Source organism: Triturus cristatus, chromosome 8, assembly GCF_964204655.1.
Source record: "Triturus cristatus chromosome 8, aTriCri1.1, whole genome shotgun sequence".
Classification (NCBI taxonomy): domain Eukaryota; kingdom Metazoa; phylum Chordata; class Amphibia; order Caudata; family Salamandridae; genus Triturus; species Triturus cristatus.
Window position 1 is genome coordinate 192,352,208 of NC_140591.1, and position 17,099 is coordinate 192,369,306.

Consider the following 17,099-nt stretch of genomic DNA (forward strand, 5'->3'; position numbering starts at 1 on the left):
ATTCCAATGTTTGTCTTCATGTTTCTCCCTTTTTAATTTAGAACCTTCTACCCGTAGTGGGTGGAATGTTCTAATAGCCTTATAGTACTTCTGCCTCAGGCTATACCGGTTGTTAAAGGCCCTCTCTATCGTTTAAGGTGGCCCCTGCATTTGAGGCCTATAACTCATGATCAGGGACTTTAACAACCAACATAGACCTTAGCAGCAAGCTATAAGGCTGTAATGGATACTTTCGTACAGGCGCCATTCCATCCTCCTGGCACGGTTCTATGTTTAACCCGGTGCATAAGAAGGGTTCAATGGCTGTTGCAGCTAATTCCAGAAAAATAACCTTTCTAGACGTGGAAGCCGAGTTTTATGCATTTTTTGCTGCTAAATTACTTAAAAGAATGGTACGACAAAATTAATCGTGCAAAAACGAAATGTATGAAACTTTATGCCTGTTTTATTGATTTTAAAAGAGCGTTTGATTGAAGGGTCTAGCATAAGTTGAACGCCTTGGGCTTTGACCCATAGTTGTTTAAAACGATAGAGGGTATCTGAACTGATACCTGGATTCAAGTAAAGCTAGGTGACAACAAGTCTTCATCTACACAACTATTCACATACATGGGCCATAAACAAGGCTGTGTTGTAGTTCCCATTTTATTTAATATATATATATCAATCAATCAATCAGGATTTGTAAAGCGTGGCTAATCACCCGATAGGGTATCCAGGAGCTTGCAGGTCCCGGAGGCTTATTCGAACAGCCAGGTCTTGAGGGCCATACGGAATCGCGGAAGAGAGGTGATGGTCCAGAGGTATGCGAGGAGGCTGTTCCAGGTTATATCTCAGTTATTATATCACCTCTCACTAACGACAGAGCCTGCCCTCAGATATTAGGAGTTGTAGTGATGCTCTGGCCCTTGTATGTAGATGACACTGCCATGCTGGATAGAACTAGCATGGCCAACAACCCACTTTGATTACCTTGCAAACTACTGCAGAGACAAGAGTGTGAGGATGAAGTATGATAATTCAAATATCTTAGTCTGAGGGCCAAGCTCGATAAGTATCTAGGAATTTGACTTCAAGAGTCTGGAAGTTTAGCATATCACCAGCAATATTAAAGTTAAAATCTAAGGCATTAATCTTTGCCATGATAAAGCTGTCCAACAACTGGTCCATCGATTAAGCCACTGTCGAATATAATTAAAATGGAATTCAGGCCTGCTTTAAAGCATGGCTGTGAAATATTTCAACTTCCCCAAGCGACCGAATCTCAGTCCTTACCAATTTCGTTATCACAGGCTCAGACGTCTAAAAGTTTGCCTGATTGAACAGAAACCCCTGCAAGAATAAAGCATTTCTGATTACAAATCTTGTGAAACAAGGATTCGCTATGGAGTGTTACTAACACCTTATACCAAAGATAGGTTGCAGCCCAACTTACTTGGTAAAGAGCTCTGCGATGAAATTTACACAAGCGTAGGCTCGAAACCATTTTGCTCTATTGGAAAATGGGGAAACAGATCAACCTTGGAAGATCCCAAGACCCTCAGATGTCTGTAAGGAAAGTTTGTCTCAAGTCCTCTGCTGCTGTCATATCTCGCCTGGTGAAGAAAGGTTTTATTATTTCCAGCGTTCAGAGGATTGGGGAGTCGAGTATGCTCGGCTGCAGTAAAGAAATGTTTCAACACTGCTGATATACAGTTGGCCTACAGCCTGACAGCACTTCTAAAAATAGTGTATTGGCTCAGGACTTAACACCTTCTTGAATATTTTGATAAATGCTAACATTTTGTCTATGCTTGGGAACTAAATATTGCGAACTGACTGTTTTTCTAAAGGCTTACTATGGACACTGATTTCAGTGGTCTTAGGGCTTCTCGCTATTATCAAAAGTTATCTTAATATTTCTATCAGCCTAATGTCATTGAATACTCTGACAATACTACAGCGTTCCCTTGCCTGGGACTCAACATCGTCCTCTTGCTTGGGACTGTAACAATGTGAATCTATTGATGCATAATGAATAATTGGCCACAGTGACAGTATAATGAGTTTCCATTTTTCTATCTGTTTTAATGTATGGCTATTTTAAAGTTTTAATGCCACTGAACACTTTGACATTTGTTATAATGCTCCCTCGCTTGGGAACAATGGGCCACATGTATCAAAATTGGAAATTGTGATTGCTTGAGAATCGCAATTAGGTAATCGCAATGTCCAATGTATGAAACTACATGAGTTTCACATACCGATTCATAGTTGGTCGCAAGCCTACCTACCTCATTAATATAAATGAGGTAGATTGCAATTTGCGAGCCCCTAGGAATCGCAAAAATCACAAAGATGGTGGCCTGCTGAGGTCAGCAGACCACCATGTCTGTGATTGTTTTTAAATAAAGCAATCTTTTCTTTGTAAAGCAAAACGGTTTGCGTTTAGAAAAAAAAATGAAAAGTTTTCCTTTCATTTTTTAAGAGCATTTTTTATTCTGTGAATCGACCCATTTGCAAACTCAAAAAGGCTTCATACATGTGGCCCCATGTACTGTGAATTGACTGATTTGCCGGGCATTTAATCACGGACACTGATTTTGAATGGCTATTGCACTTCCAATAAGTATGTTATGTTATGTGTGTTTGTAAAGCACACTATCACCTGCAAGGGCAACCTAGCGCTGAGCAAGTGTGTGTGCCTAGGCCTGCCTGTAGTACAACCGGTTAATTGAAAAGCCAGGTCTTTAACTTCTTGGGAATTCAAGAAGAGAGGAGGAGGCTCTGACTTGGAGTGGGAGGCCATTCCATGCTTAGTAGCGATGTAAGAGAATGCTTGTCCTCCTGAACTAGTTCTATGTATGTGTGGGATGCGTGCGAGTGGGAGTCCTGCAGATCGTCCAGATGGTTGGGGTGGAAGGATATGTGAATGTCCAGGTAGGTGGGGCCTGAGTTGTGTAGTACATTGAATGTGTGTGTGAGGAGTTTAAATTGAGTGCATTTGTGTATCTGGAGCCAGTGTAGTACCCTGAGGTGTGGCGTGATGTGCGTTTTGTGTGGAAGGTTGAGGGTGAGTCTGGCTCCGGATTACTGGATAGTTTGTAGTTTTCTAGTGAGTTGCTTGTTGATCCCGGCGTAGAGATCGTTCACATAGTCCAATTTGCTGATGACTAGGACGTGAGTAACAGTATTTCTGTTGTTGCCTGGGAGCCATTTGAAGATCTTTTTCAGCATCCTCAGGGTGTGAAAGCTGGATGCTTTGATGGCGTTGACTTGTGCGGTCATGTTTTATTTGCTTATTGATGATTATTCGGTAGTTCTTGGTATAGGTTTTGGGTGTGGATACAGAGTTTGGCCGGCCACGAGATGGAGTCCTATGATGAGGTGTTCTTGCGAAGATCACTACTTCTGTCTTGTTGATGTTGAGCTTGAGAGAGTTAATTTTCATCCAGTTGGTGATGTTGTCCATGCAGGCGGTAAACTTTTTTTATGTACTGGGGGTCTTTTCCGAGAGGGACAGTATGAGTTGTGTGTCAATTACGTAGGAAGGAGTGTTGTGCGTGGATGACGTTGGCCTGAGAGAACATGTATGCCTTGACGATGATGGACCTTGAGGCACACCTCAATGAGTTTGCAGACTTCGAGGAGTAAGATGCCAAGCTGACACCTTATGTTCTATCCGTTAAAAAAGAGCAGATCCAGCTGGGAGTGGGCCGTTGGATGCCAATCTCGTGTAGACAGTATGCTGATGGCAAGCAATTAGTGATCATGATCCATACATGTGTGTGCAAACATTACTTAACCACTTTCTGAGGTTCTTACTAGTTCCTTTGCACCTCTACTATGATCTCATTATTATTATCACCTTTGAGGCAAGGGGTTAGAGGGATTGAGAGATTTGAGGTTCAGGTTGTGGTGTGCTGATAACAAACACTGGTGTGCTGGCATATGGATATATTTTGCAGGAGGTGAGCAGGCATTACAACATCTGAGTCTCTATTACAGTAAGTTTATTGGCAGTGCAATAGTCAATTGTGCCTGCTTCTTGTCCCCCCTGAGGTACTGCGGTATTATAGAAAGTGCCACAGATTCTTCTGTGGGCCTTTGTATAAAATGGATTGTACCAATGCCGTTTTGCGCTAGAGTGATCACAGGGAAATAAGGGACACTTTGCCTTTGCTTTCATGCTGTATTACAGAAATAGATGAATAGGCAAAGAGGCTGCTAGAAGCTGAATTGATTCTGTGCATATAATGTGGAGCACAGTCAGTACCGTCTGTCTCCCATAGTCACAGTTAGGGAGAGGGTGAGAGGGGTCAGAAGGACCTCTTTAGGCAGGTTCAGTGAAGCACTGCTCCTGCCTCCAGGTGGTTGCCTTTCCCTCTCCTCAGAGGCTGATCTGCCTCCAACAAAAAACAGAGCCATGGTTACAAACCATAAAGTCATCTTTCACTAATGTGTTCTCCTACCTCAGGTGCAAACCGTTAGAGTCTGCCCCCACGCTGAGGACAGCACATCTTTTAGTGAACAGAAAACAAAACTTGCTGCTAATTTTGGTTTAATACCGCTTACGCTGCTAAGTAGGGCATTATTTGCACGGGCTTACCGGGTGGCTGGGGTTCGAGCCGCTTGCTCTTCCGGATTCCCCCGGTGACGCCGAGTGAGAGGCGGCTCATTGGTGGAAGAGGGAGGCGGGAACGGGGTTCTGATTGGGCGCGGAAGCTGGCAGGACATTTAAATCCCAGCTGTCTCAACGAGCGGAGCTGATCCCTGGAGATCGGGTTGTGTTCAATACCCGCCAGGTTACGCTCCTTATATTTTATGCCGCTTTTAATTGAATTTTAAAAAAGAAAACAAAACTTGCTGCTAATTTCTGGTTTAATACCGCTTACGCTGCTAAGTAGGGCATTATTTGCACGGGCTTACCGAGTGGCTGGGGTTTGAGCTGCTCGCTCTTCCGGATTCCCCCGGTGACGCTGAGTGAGAGGCGGCTCATTGGTGGAAGAGAGAGGCGGGAACGGGGCTCTGATTGGGCGCGGGAGCTGGCAGGTCATTTAAATTCCAGTATGCTGCGGCCGCGCAGTGGCCGCGCGCAGCGGCCGCGCGCAGCGGGCGCGACGATGGCGCGCCGAAGACAAGCCCGTCTGCGCCCGTCCGCACTCGGTCCGGGCTTAGGGCTAGTCCCCCTGGTTCTGGCACAGCAGAGGTGCTGAGGTACTCATTTGACCAGCTCAGAAGTATGGACCCAGAGGGTGGGAAGGCGGGTTGTCCTAGGCTCCTTGCCGGTATGACTCCTAAAGATTCATTTACTGATTGTAGCATCTGTCAGTACCCATTGCAAGATATCTTTGCATGTCAGGGTAGATTAGGGGTCAGAGAGGGGAAGGGCTCACAGAACCGAGGGATTAAATCTCCACCATGGAAATGTTTACTAGTGAACGCTGGGTCACTGGTCAAGCATAGCCTGGAATGTAGTTTGTTCATGGAACAGCACCAGATTAAAATGGCTTTTATCACAGAGGCATGGACAAATAGTGCCTCAGGCCCCGATATTGTGAAGGCCCTCCCACCAAACTTTGTCTGTTTCACGCTGGACCGACCTTCGGGAAGGGGGGGTGGGCTTGCCGTGATTTATCACAACAGCTTGGAGCCTTTATTCTCCACAGCCTCCAACCAAGCGTGCAAGGCTTTATCTACCAGTGTCCGCCTTTCCCCCCACAACACGTTTAAAGCACTTTTGATCTACCGTCCCCCTGGGCCCAGAGGCACGTTCCTGGAGTCGCTCAGCACCTTGGTAGAGGATGGACTTTGTGCCCACTCGTTTACTGTTCTAGGTGATTTTAATTTCTATCTGGATGATAAATTAGACCCAGACAGTAAGCAACTTATGGACCTTATGTCTGCAGGAGGGCTGGAACAAAGGGTGGTGGGACCATCGCATATTGCAGGGCACTTCCTTGATGGCATTTTTACGAACAAATCGGATCTAGACATTGTGGAAATTTTGCCACTCCCTTGGTCTGATCATGCTGCAATAATTTTCACACTTTCCTTAGGGACCCAGATACAGCCGAATCCCAAGCCAAGGGATAAGATTGTTATCCGGGCGTGGAAAAAGATAGTTGGGTCAGAAATGGGTAATTACCTAAAGTCTAATGCCCCCTGTATCCCATTGGACGTGAACAAAGCTGTAGACTTGTACTCTAAGTGGATCGAGGGGGCCTGCGACAATTTTGCGCCAGTAAAATCTTTTACGCCCAGAAGGGCCCAGCCCTCGGCCCCGTGGTTCTCAGACTCTCTGCAGACCTTTAAAACTGACTGTAAGAGATTGGAGAGAGTATGGCGGAATGGGTATAGTCCAACTAATAAAGAAAGATATAAAAAGAGCCTCACTATTTAGAAAAACCTAATAAATGAGGCTAAAAAACATATTTCACGGAGCAAATAGAGATGGCCAGTTCGTCCTCCAGAGAATTGTTCAAGACCATAACTAAGCTTACGATTCCAGCTGAACCTATTACATCGACTAGTTCTGATCTTTGTGAAGCATTGGCCACCTTTTTTCAGAATAAAGTGGCGGGGATTTTCTCCTCCTTTTCTAAAGTCTACGGAGAGGTGGGAGATGCAGCACTGAGCTTGGAAGTTGGGTCAGCGTGGTCGCAGGACAGATTAAGGGGCTTTAGTCCGCTACATTCGGAGGAGGGCACTTGTCTTCTGTTGGCTGCTCGTTCGGGAGCCCCCAGTGATCCGTGTCCGGTGGCGGTTCTTAAAAGTTGCCCCGAAGTCATTACCACCACGCTTACCCCATTGTTCAACTCTATTATTGAGTCAGGTATTTATCCGAAGAGGTGGAAAGTTGCTTCTATCCTACCATTAATAAAAAAATCCACTCTAGATAAAAATGACCCAAATAGTTATAGACCAATTTCGCGTCTCCCACTTCCGGCGAAATTATTCGAGAAGGCTATAAACAGGCAACTAAGCTCCTTCTTGGGGAGAACTAAGGCCCTGGATCCCACCCAGTTTGGGTTTCGCGCAGGACATACCACGGAACTAGCCCTGATTAAGGCGACGGAGGAGATTAGAGTGGCGGTGGATCAGGGGGGTGAGGCGGTTCTGATTTTGTTGGATCTGTCGGCGTCCTTTAACACGGTCCATCATGGAGTGATGATGGACCGGTTGTCAAGGGCAGGGGTGGAAGGCACGGCCTGGAGCCTCCTGAAGTCTTTTCTGGCCGACAGAATCCAGACAGTTGATTTGGGAGCTGAGGGGTCCAAACCCTTTGCCCTCCCTTGCGGGGTCCCGCAAGGTTCATCTCTGAGCCCCACTCTTTTTAACGTTTATGTGAGTCCGCTGGGAGCCTTGATCAGATCTTTTGGCCTTCAACTCACCTCATACGCAGATGACACGCAAATCGTGCTATCCATACAAAGAGAGTCCCAAGTGGATATGACAGCGAGGTGTCATGATTGTCTCAAAGACATCGCGAGTTGAATGGCCGCAAACTGCCTTAAACTAAATGCGGGGAAGACCGAGGTCATGATATTCGGGAATAATCCGAATATCTGGATTCCAGATATGTGGCCCGAGGCTCTGGGGAAGCCGCCAGTGCCTACACCAAAAGCAAGGAATCTGGGCATCATCATGGACCAGAAACTGGACTTTGGAGGACAGGTCAGTGGAGTGGTCTCTTCGTGTTTCCATATCCTCAGGATATTGAGGAAAGTAAAAATATTTCTTCCCTCGGATGGTTTCCGGTTAGCAGTCTCAGCTCTTTTTCTGTCGCGTCTAGACTACTGTAATAGTCTGTACCTTAATTTGAAAAAAAAACATCTGTACAGACTGCAGATGGTACAAAACGCGGCAGCGAGACTGCTGACAGGCACTCCTAGGTATGCCTCAGTTCGAGAAGGAATAAGGAAACTACACTGGCTGCCGATACACTGACGTTCTCAATTTAAGGCCCTGTGTATGGTATTCAAAGCATTGAAAGGCATTGGCCCAGAGTTTCTGAGGGATTGCTTCAAGCGGTATGTGCCAGGGAAAGCCTTGCGCTCCACGGAGAACAACCTAGTGGTTGTGCCCAGGACAAAAAAGGCCAGCTGGGGAGGAAAGATGTTTTCCTATGGTGCGGCCACCGCGTGGAATTGCCTTCCAGCACATATTAGGAAAGCGGATGAACTTCTCTCTTTCAAGAGGGGGCTGAAGACCTGGTTATTCAGGGACTAGACCCTCGTTCTCCAGGGATGCTCAGTATTCTAGCGCCAGGACACCCTCGGGTATAAGTGCGCTTTATAAGCTCCTAATAATAATAATAATAGTGTAATTGGGCACACTATCCCAGTCCTCAAAAAACGATGGATGCATCCTGGCACAAACTGAGACAGTGAGCCCCGATATGTTATTTGTAATTTTTGGACTTGGCATGGTCACCCTCAAACATTTTACCTTTACCACTCCTATTTTTTCTGAAGTTGTTTCTGTTGGCCGTAGGACTTTGTGCACTTTACCACTGTTAACCAGTACTAAAGTGCTTGTACTCACTTCCTCAGACATGATAAAATTGTCTTACACCTGATTGGCATATTTTATTTACTAAAAAGTCCCTCATAGAGTGGTACACATATACCGAGAGCCTGTAAATTGAATGTTATTAGTGGGACTGAAGCACTTATTGTCCCACACCCTAAATTAGCCCCCTAAAACATGGCCCAGGCCTGCCATTGCAACCTGAATGCAGTTTTAAACTGCCAATTCGACTTGGCAATATAGCCCCCTTGCCAAGCCTTAAACACCCCTGTTATTGCATATAAGTAGCCCCTAAGTTAGACCCTTGGCAGCTCCTAGGGCAGGGTGCATTGTAATGACAAGTTTGGAAATGTACTTTTAAGTTTTACATGTCCTGGTACTGAAAAACTCTTAATCAGTTTTTCACTACAGTGAGGCCTACCTCTCCCATCACTGCAGAAACAAAAGTTGAGGGGGCCCCTCTGCAAAGTACATGGAGAGGCTCCCCCCAGACTCAGTCAGGAGTTCTCAGGCAGGGGCCCGCCGAATATGCACAGTGCTGGAGGGGACCCCCTGGAGCTCCCCCCGCACCACAGGGCTGCAGGGGCTAATGTTACACCACTGCCTGTCATAAGAAAAACATTGGGTTGCCCTATTTCATTTAAAAGATGCAAACTTGTGATTGGGAACAGGTAAACATTTCATGTTTTGTGTCTGGGAAATTGTAAGTAAAAATCCTCTTTAATGATAACATCGGATTTTGAGTTACAATTTTGAAAATGCCAGAAATGTTTTATTTTCCTGCACTACTTATTTGGTGCCTATGGCCTATTATTGGGTCACAAGACTGGGTGTAGTTGGACTTTGTTTAATCCTCCCAGACACCCACATAATAGAGATTTTAGGTGTTTTCTTTGATGGGCCATCAACTGGCAGAATGGGGAGAGGAGCTGGGCACATCCCTACGTGCAACTGAATAGGCTGTGCTCTGCCTTCACACAAAGGAATTGTCACCCCTGCACTGTTCATGCAGCCAGTTTGGATCCAGGGGAGTCAGGAAACTTCAAGCACTTCAAATTGAATTCTCTAGAAACTTTTCCTTCTTCAAGGAAGGCATCAGGTCTAGAAATGGGACCTTCAGACCTACTCTTCAGGTCACTTTTTTGTATCTCATGGGACTGCTTGCTGCTGTGGCCTTCTGTGTACTCTACAAGAATGCTTTGCTATCTGGAGCCTGCCTTGAACCCTTAGAGGCCTGCCATGTTTCATCCCTTGAACCCAGAAATACCAGAGTGACTCCATGGGCTAGTTGGTTGCCCTCCTGAACAGAGCCTCAGGGACAGAAAAGGCTCCAACCATCATGAACCCACACCTGGACTCAGCCTCAGTAAGTCCTAATCCCCCCAAGTGGTGCCCCTCCAGTGCTGAACCCTTGGTGGTATTGCTAAAGGTGCCCAGTTAGCCAAAATTTGGGACTTGGAACATTTTTGGCTAAAAACTGCTTTGAGAACCGAGGGAAGACCAGAACCAACCTACTTGTCTATCTGACCAAGGTGCATTGCCGGTCAGCCTGACTTCGGGTAAGCTCCCAATACATTCTTCTGTGCAGCAGTAGATCCTGTTCAGCAGTCCTTCACCCAAGGGGTATCTGGTAACCGTAGGCAGAGAACTCCGCTCCGTCCGCTAAACTCTGCAACCCTTACAATCTTGCCCCGCTGATATTTACCTTCTCAGAACATTTTCTTCAAAATTTCTTCTAAGTACAAACTTAAGAGCCGACTCGGCCCAATACACTTCTTTATTTGACTTGCGTCAGCCATATTTTTTACTTTGACCCTGTCTCGTACGACTAGATGTAAGCGGTAGGCACTTTGATATTTTAGGCCCCATTTTTACCTTAAACTTTAAAAATTCATAAACCCAGTTCTACTGATTGGATTTTTGTCATTTGGGTCAAATTATTTATTAAAATGTACTCTATTATTCTACGTTGTTGTGGGATTTTTCTTGAATTGTGTTTTCACTTTCTTACTGTTGTGTGCTGCATAAATACTTTACACATTGCCTCTAGGGTAAACGTGGCTGATTTTGTGCAAGCTACCAGGCAGAGGTTAATTTAGTGACTTTCGTGGTTCACCCTGACAGAGATTGTGGTTGCTGTTTGAGTGGCGTTAAACTCCCTCCCTCCCCCCAACCAGTAACCCAATTTCTCACAGCAATGTACTGATTCCACGGGTGTCATTTTAGATTGGGCCACACTGGTGGGGCCAGGAGGTCAGACCAGGAGTGTGTGCCACCACCTGCCCACACAACACGTCAGGAATTAATATAGCCCATGCCTGGAGGATGTTGTGGTTGTTTAATGCATCCACAGTTACATCATCTTCTAATCCCTACTTGCCAATGGATATATATTTGTCTATTTTTGTCTAAGACACTTTAATAGCATCATCAACTTTATTTCGGTTCAAAGAACCATAAAAGTACACGATAACATCTCAGTAAAATACATGAAAGTGTACAATTCATTAAGATACATCTCTGCAGTAAGTTAATATCATAAGTTATCTATATAACAAAGTTAGAGCACGATCTCTACAGTAGGATGATTCCATAGCGACTAATACACGATTCATTAGAGAGTAACTCCATGCTAAACAGAGTCCAATAAGGCAAAAACCACAAAAAGGGACTATAAATAGGCTCTGGAAGGGTCCCCTTTACCAACTTTAGTGTACAGAAGTATGCACTAGTACACGGGTACTTGAACGTTAACTACAAAAAGTGTGTGGTGCATAAGTTTTAAAAAATTGGAGCATAATTTAATAAAAGATTTTTTTGTTGCAATCTTCCTAAAAGAACATGTTAGCATAGAATACAGGATAACATTATTCACAATTATTTGCAGTCTTTTACAGTTCGTCGTCGGGCAGTATGCACTGGATATGGGGTACTCACTCATTTAAATACATAAAGCTGGTAGTGACTTCTCGCTCTGCCTTATCAGTGCGTGTACTGTACTGGCTCATTCACATTTCAGGGATCTTTATTCAGTTACACAAGTAGCCGTAAAAGTACATACATACATTATCTTTCTTTCTTTATTTCGATAAAAATTCATCATAAAAGAAGAACAGTTTACAATACAATATAAATATAATGCAAGATGCATATATATTCACATGCATTAAAAATGTTTGGGATAAACTATGAAAATGTAAACTTTTTTACATGCCGGAAGCACGGACCCAGCGACCAAGAGGGCTTGCAGACTGTAGTAAATACTGCTCCATTACAAATCTGACCTTCTGACATTTATGACAGGGGTGCAACCACCCCAGCTGACTCAACAACTGAAAAACGACTGAAGAGAAACCGTACAGCTAAAGTTCAAAAAACAACCACAGCTTCAAAATAAGTAAGTAAGGATGACACATTTATTCGGAGATTAAATTCCACAATTTGCCCACTTTATGAACTGAAATCTGATGCGCTCGTCTGGCGCTGCTGTCAATCCCCCACCTTAATGGAAAACACACTTGAAAGGCCTGGGCGAACATGATACTGCCCTTTTAAGCGCGTGAACTATGGGGGGAAGAAACACAGAGTGGCGCAGCGCAGTGCTAATTGAGAAACGGCTGTGAAAGGCTTTCTCTGCATCTCAGCACTAAGCTGATTTTGCTAATTGAGAAGGATTTTCGAAAAGTTACTTCTAGTATCAGAAACATTTTTTATTGTAAATGAATAAGAGACGCAGCAATTAACAGCATCTGACCGAAACGCGCAAACAAGCAGCAGTGTTTCCATGGGTAGACTGAGCTCCGGGCCCGGGGCTTCCAGGGTATTGGTCTGGGCTCGGACAGCCTTTCATCCTTGCCAGATCGATATAAAGGTCCATATCAGTTTTTCTAGCCATCTGCACACAGTGAACACAAATCACCAAATGTTCCAAAGGAAAGTCAGACCCTACATGTGATTTTAATACATTGCTGACTTTAAAGAAATTCTCACGAGTGTGCGAGTATATCTATACTCGTACACTCGTGAATCCGCTGCAGCTTCAGCTTCCCAGGACGTGTAAATATTTTCGCACACAGGAATGGTAGTGGTGTAGATTGGTCAGAGAAAATGTAGGGGGAAGTGGGGGGGGGGGGAGGGGGGGGTGGTGGTGGGGGGGAGGGGTGTAAGGGCTGGGGAGAGGGAGCAGGGCCGGTTGAGTCTGAGATTTCCCAACAGTCACCCTGGTGTCCCCCAAGTCAGGCCCTGGTTTACTATTATTTAGCGCAAGCAACGCCAAGCAGCAAGTCGCGAGGCAAACAACCGCGGCTCATAACATCTATTTTGTGCTGACAACTTTACTCGAGCACTGCGCAAAGTGGCTTTTTAGCTGTTATCTATTTAGGTGGAGCACAACTGGGCAAGAATGGCACAAATGCTCATGCGATGTCACGGAAAGCTATATTTACTAAAGTACCGTGATATGGCTTTGCGCCACATTAAACCACCAGGCGCTTGGAAGGGGATGCGGAATATTGCATGTTATTCCCAGTTTTATCACATATAATTTCCACAAATCTACACGTTTTGTGCAACTTACTTTAGAATGGTTGCCATCGTGTAGCCTTTACAGGAAGGTGCCCCTAGAGTACACATTCCACACAGAAACACAAGGGTTTGGCTTGTATGCTGGTCGTGGCTCTTTGTAAATGTGGCGCTGTCCTATTTTTCTGTTTGCACAATGTAGCGCTCCCTGAAGGTTAGTTTAGCAAATCTAACTCAGATGGTGTGGTGGCAAAGTAGACCCCAGATTAACTACTGTGAGTGAGGGTCAATGGCTGGTTAAGAGTCTTGTGGCGTGGCCCGGTTGAGTGATGGTACTGGTTATGTAGTCGCCAGGAGTGGGAACAGCCAGTGGCCCATAGGACAGGTTTTAGATATGTCTGGTGTGGTGGAAGCAGCGTTACGTGACATCGGGCAAGCGTGAGCCTAGACCTGCTCAGTCCATGTAGGTGCTTAGAGTCCTGGATGCATCTGATCTAGAAGGGTTCTTAGTGCAGTCTAAGTTCCCTGTTGGATTAGGTGGCCACATGGTCGAGTTAGGTGGGTGGTCTTAGCGTTGGAATGCCAGTGGAAGTTCTCAGTGGTAGCAGACAACTGGTGAAGGGTGTGTTTGTTCTGAACCTATTGCCACTTTTTACCACTGAGTAGGTAAGAGTACGTATGAGTGACAGCTATCCCTTCACCACTTTCAGCTGGCGGAGGCATGTGTTGCACTTGGGCTCCATCCATTCAGTATGCCAAGATTTGTTTCTTTTTCAGTCACCCCAAAAACTCCACCGCTCAGCCCTTCACTCATTGTAGGAGGGCCTAATCTGTTTGACAATGTTTCAGCCTTATTAATCACTTTGTAGGTCATCATCTGGATAAAAGAAAGTGTGGAAAACAATGCAAATGTGAGGTAATCAGTTTTTATTTTAAAGCAAAACACTGGTCAATGGCAGGTAGGCTCTTGTGGAGGACCGTGAATGCAATTACAAAACAGGTGCACTGGTAAGCCACAGTAATGCTTCATTTAAAATGATGTAGCACGTAGGCCCAGTAGTGTAGCTCTCGCAAATCGCCAGGGTGGTTGAATAGGGCTGCCACAAAAGCATGGTCCAAGTGTTTGTCCTGCATGAGGACCAGCAGTGCATCCATCACTGTCCAGCACAGACGAGCTTCTCAAAGGACCAGCAGCTTCTCTAAGCTCTTCTCCGCAGACAGTGATGATTGCAGAGAGGGGCCAGTTTGGTGTACATATTTTTGACTCTCTACTGTAAAGATACAGCTAAGAAAGATTTAAATAACGGAACGTGCTTCCACAGGGGTTTGAACATAGGGATCATAACTCTAATAAGTGCCAGAGTGGGTTTCTCTTTTTCATGCATGGCAGAAAATTCAAACCGAAGGCTGGTAAGCACCTCATAAGCACCTCATAACGCAAGCACCACTCATGAGCAAACCAGCAACAATAACAAGATCACCCAAAAAATCAACACAGACACTTTTAATATTTACTGAAAGAATAACAGGGCTAGACCTGGCTACAATCAGCCACAATGTCCCTTTTTAGGGTCAAGCCTGCAAGAACATACAATAGCATGTGTCTCACTTGTGATACACTATTGTTTGCAAAAAAGGCTTGGAGCCTGCCCACTGCTTACCATTATTTGACTTCAGTGTCACTTCTTCTTTGCTGCCTCCTAATTGGACTGCGTAGGCCAGATGTCACTTCCTGTATTTTTTCTACCACATGGGCCAAGCACCGATAGATTCATCTTAATTTATGTCTCTCCGCTGCTCGCACTGTGATTTTTTGCTTTTTAGCTACTGATGATCACGGGCGACGTGATTGCACACGTCGTCCGACAGCCCAACCGCAACATAATCTCCTACGCTGAAAACACCCAGCTGATCCTCTCCCTCACCAAGGACCTAATCATTGCCAAAGCCAACCTCCACGAAGGAATGAGGGCCGTCGCTGACTGGATTAGGGCCAGTCGCCTGAAGCTGAACTCGGACAAGACGGAGGTCCTCATCCTCGGCTCCAACCCTTCAGCCTGGGACGACTCCTGGTGGTCGACGGCACTAAGGACAGCCCCGACACCCACAGATCACGCAAGTACCTGGGTATCATCCTCGACTCAATGCTCACAATGACCAAGCAAGTCAACGCCGTCTCCTTCTCCTGCTTCAACACCCTCCGCATGCTCCGCAAAATCTACAAATGGATCCCAACGGACACAAGAAAGACAGTCACCCAAGCCCTCGTCAGCAGCAGACTCGACTACGGAAACGCCCTCTACGCTGGAGCCCCGACCAAACTCATCAAACAACTGCAACGCATCCAAAACGCCTCGGCACGACTGATCCTCGACATACCATGCCACAGCCACAGCCACATCACCCCCCCCACCTGAGAAGCCTACACTGGCTCCCCGTCAGCAAGAGGATATCCTTCACGCTCCTCATCCACACACACAAGACACTCCACAAGACCGGCCCTGCTTACCTCAACAGTCGGCTCTCCTTTTACATCCCCAATCGCCAGCTACGATCCGCCAACCTCGCACTTGCCACCGTTCCACTCATCCAAAGAACTACCACCGGCGGGAGATCCTTCTCCCACCTCGCCGCCAAAACATGGAACACCCTACCGCTGAGCCTACGACAGACCCAAGACCTGCTGACCTTCAGGAGCACACTCAAGACCTGGCTCTTCGATCAGTAGCAGCCCCCCCCCCAGTGCCTTGAGACCCTTGCGGGTATGTAGTGCGCTTCACAAATGTTTGATTGATTGATTGATGCTTCTTCTTCTCCCCCACCACTTCTCTATGTTGCTGCCACTCATTATCTTTCCGCTGCTCACACTTTGATTGAGGTTTTTAAAAATAGTTTTTACTGTTTTGCATGTGTTATTTTGCCCATTTTGTTTTGCCCATGTTGCTTCTTTTACGTTGCTTGCTGATAGATCTATCAGTAGCCTATGAACACTGCCAAGTGTGCTGAAACATGTGACAACCCCCTCTGATGCTGTGCCTTAACTCCCACTTTATGGGGTTCCAAAGTATTTATTTTATTATTCCAACACACCTTGGCAGCTATGGCAGTATGAAAGTTCGATGATGGTGCCTATGGTCGGTTGTCTGGACTTCGCCTCTTTTAGCAACATCTGTTGCCCCATCTGCTGACTAGAGCCATCTGGTTTGTACTTGTTTCAGAAGCGCGTCACTACGTGTGCCTCTGTCACCTCCCCCCCTTTTATTATTGTCATCTCCTCCTCTCCCCGATCATTGCTTGTTTGTCCAGACTAATCTCTTCTGCCCCTCCCAACAAAGGGGAAAAAGAGATAAGAAGCACCTAGCGCTAGCCGCTACATAGCGCCTTTCTGAACCATCTTTCCTCAGCAAACTGATAGAAAGAGCAGCATTTGCCCAGATGTCACAATTTATTACAGATAATTCCATACTTTCAGACTTCCAAACAGGATTCCGTCCAGGAAGAGGCCCAGAATCTGCACTCATTGCCATCTGGTATGACCTTAAGAACAAAGTTCACCGGAACAGGGTTGCTGCACTACTTCTCTTGGACCTCTCAGCTGCAGTGGCGTAACGATAATTGAGGGGGCCCCCTGGAGCTTGGGGCCCCCCGCACTGCAGGGGATGCGGGGGCCTGTGTTATGCCCCTGCTCAGCTGTCTTTGATACAGTTGACCATGGCACTCTAATATAAAGACTTTATGAAGCCGTCATAGAGGGGACTGCTCTCAACTACATCACATCCTAACCTCAAAACAGAACAAATGTCATCCATACCCCCTTCCTCATCCAAACTGTACTTCACAAAAGTGGTGGTCCCTCATGGTTCTATAATCTCGCCCATGCCTTTCAACATCTACATGAAGTCATTACCGGCAATCATCAATGAATTTCACCTCACATGCTATAACTATGCAGATGACACACAAATACTCCTTAAACTGGAAAGTACCAAAGATATTGGAAACTCACATATTTTCAGTTACCTCTGAACTGTGGATTAGTGGATGGCATAGTGCCATCTCAAATTGAA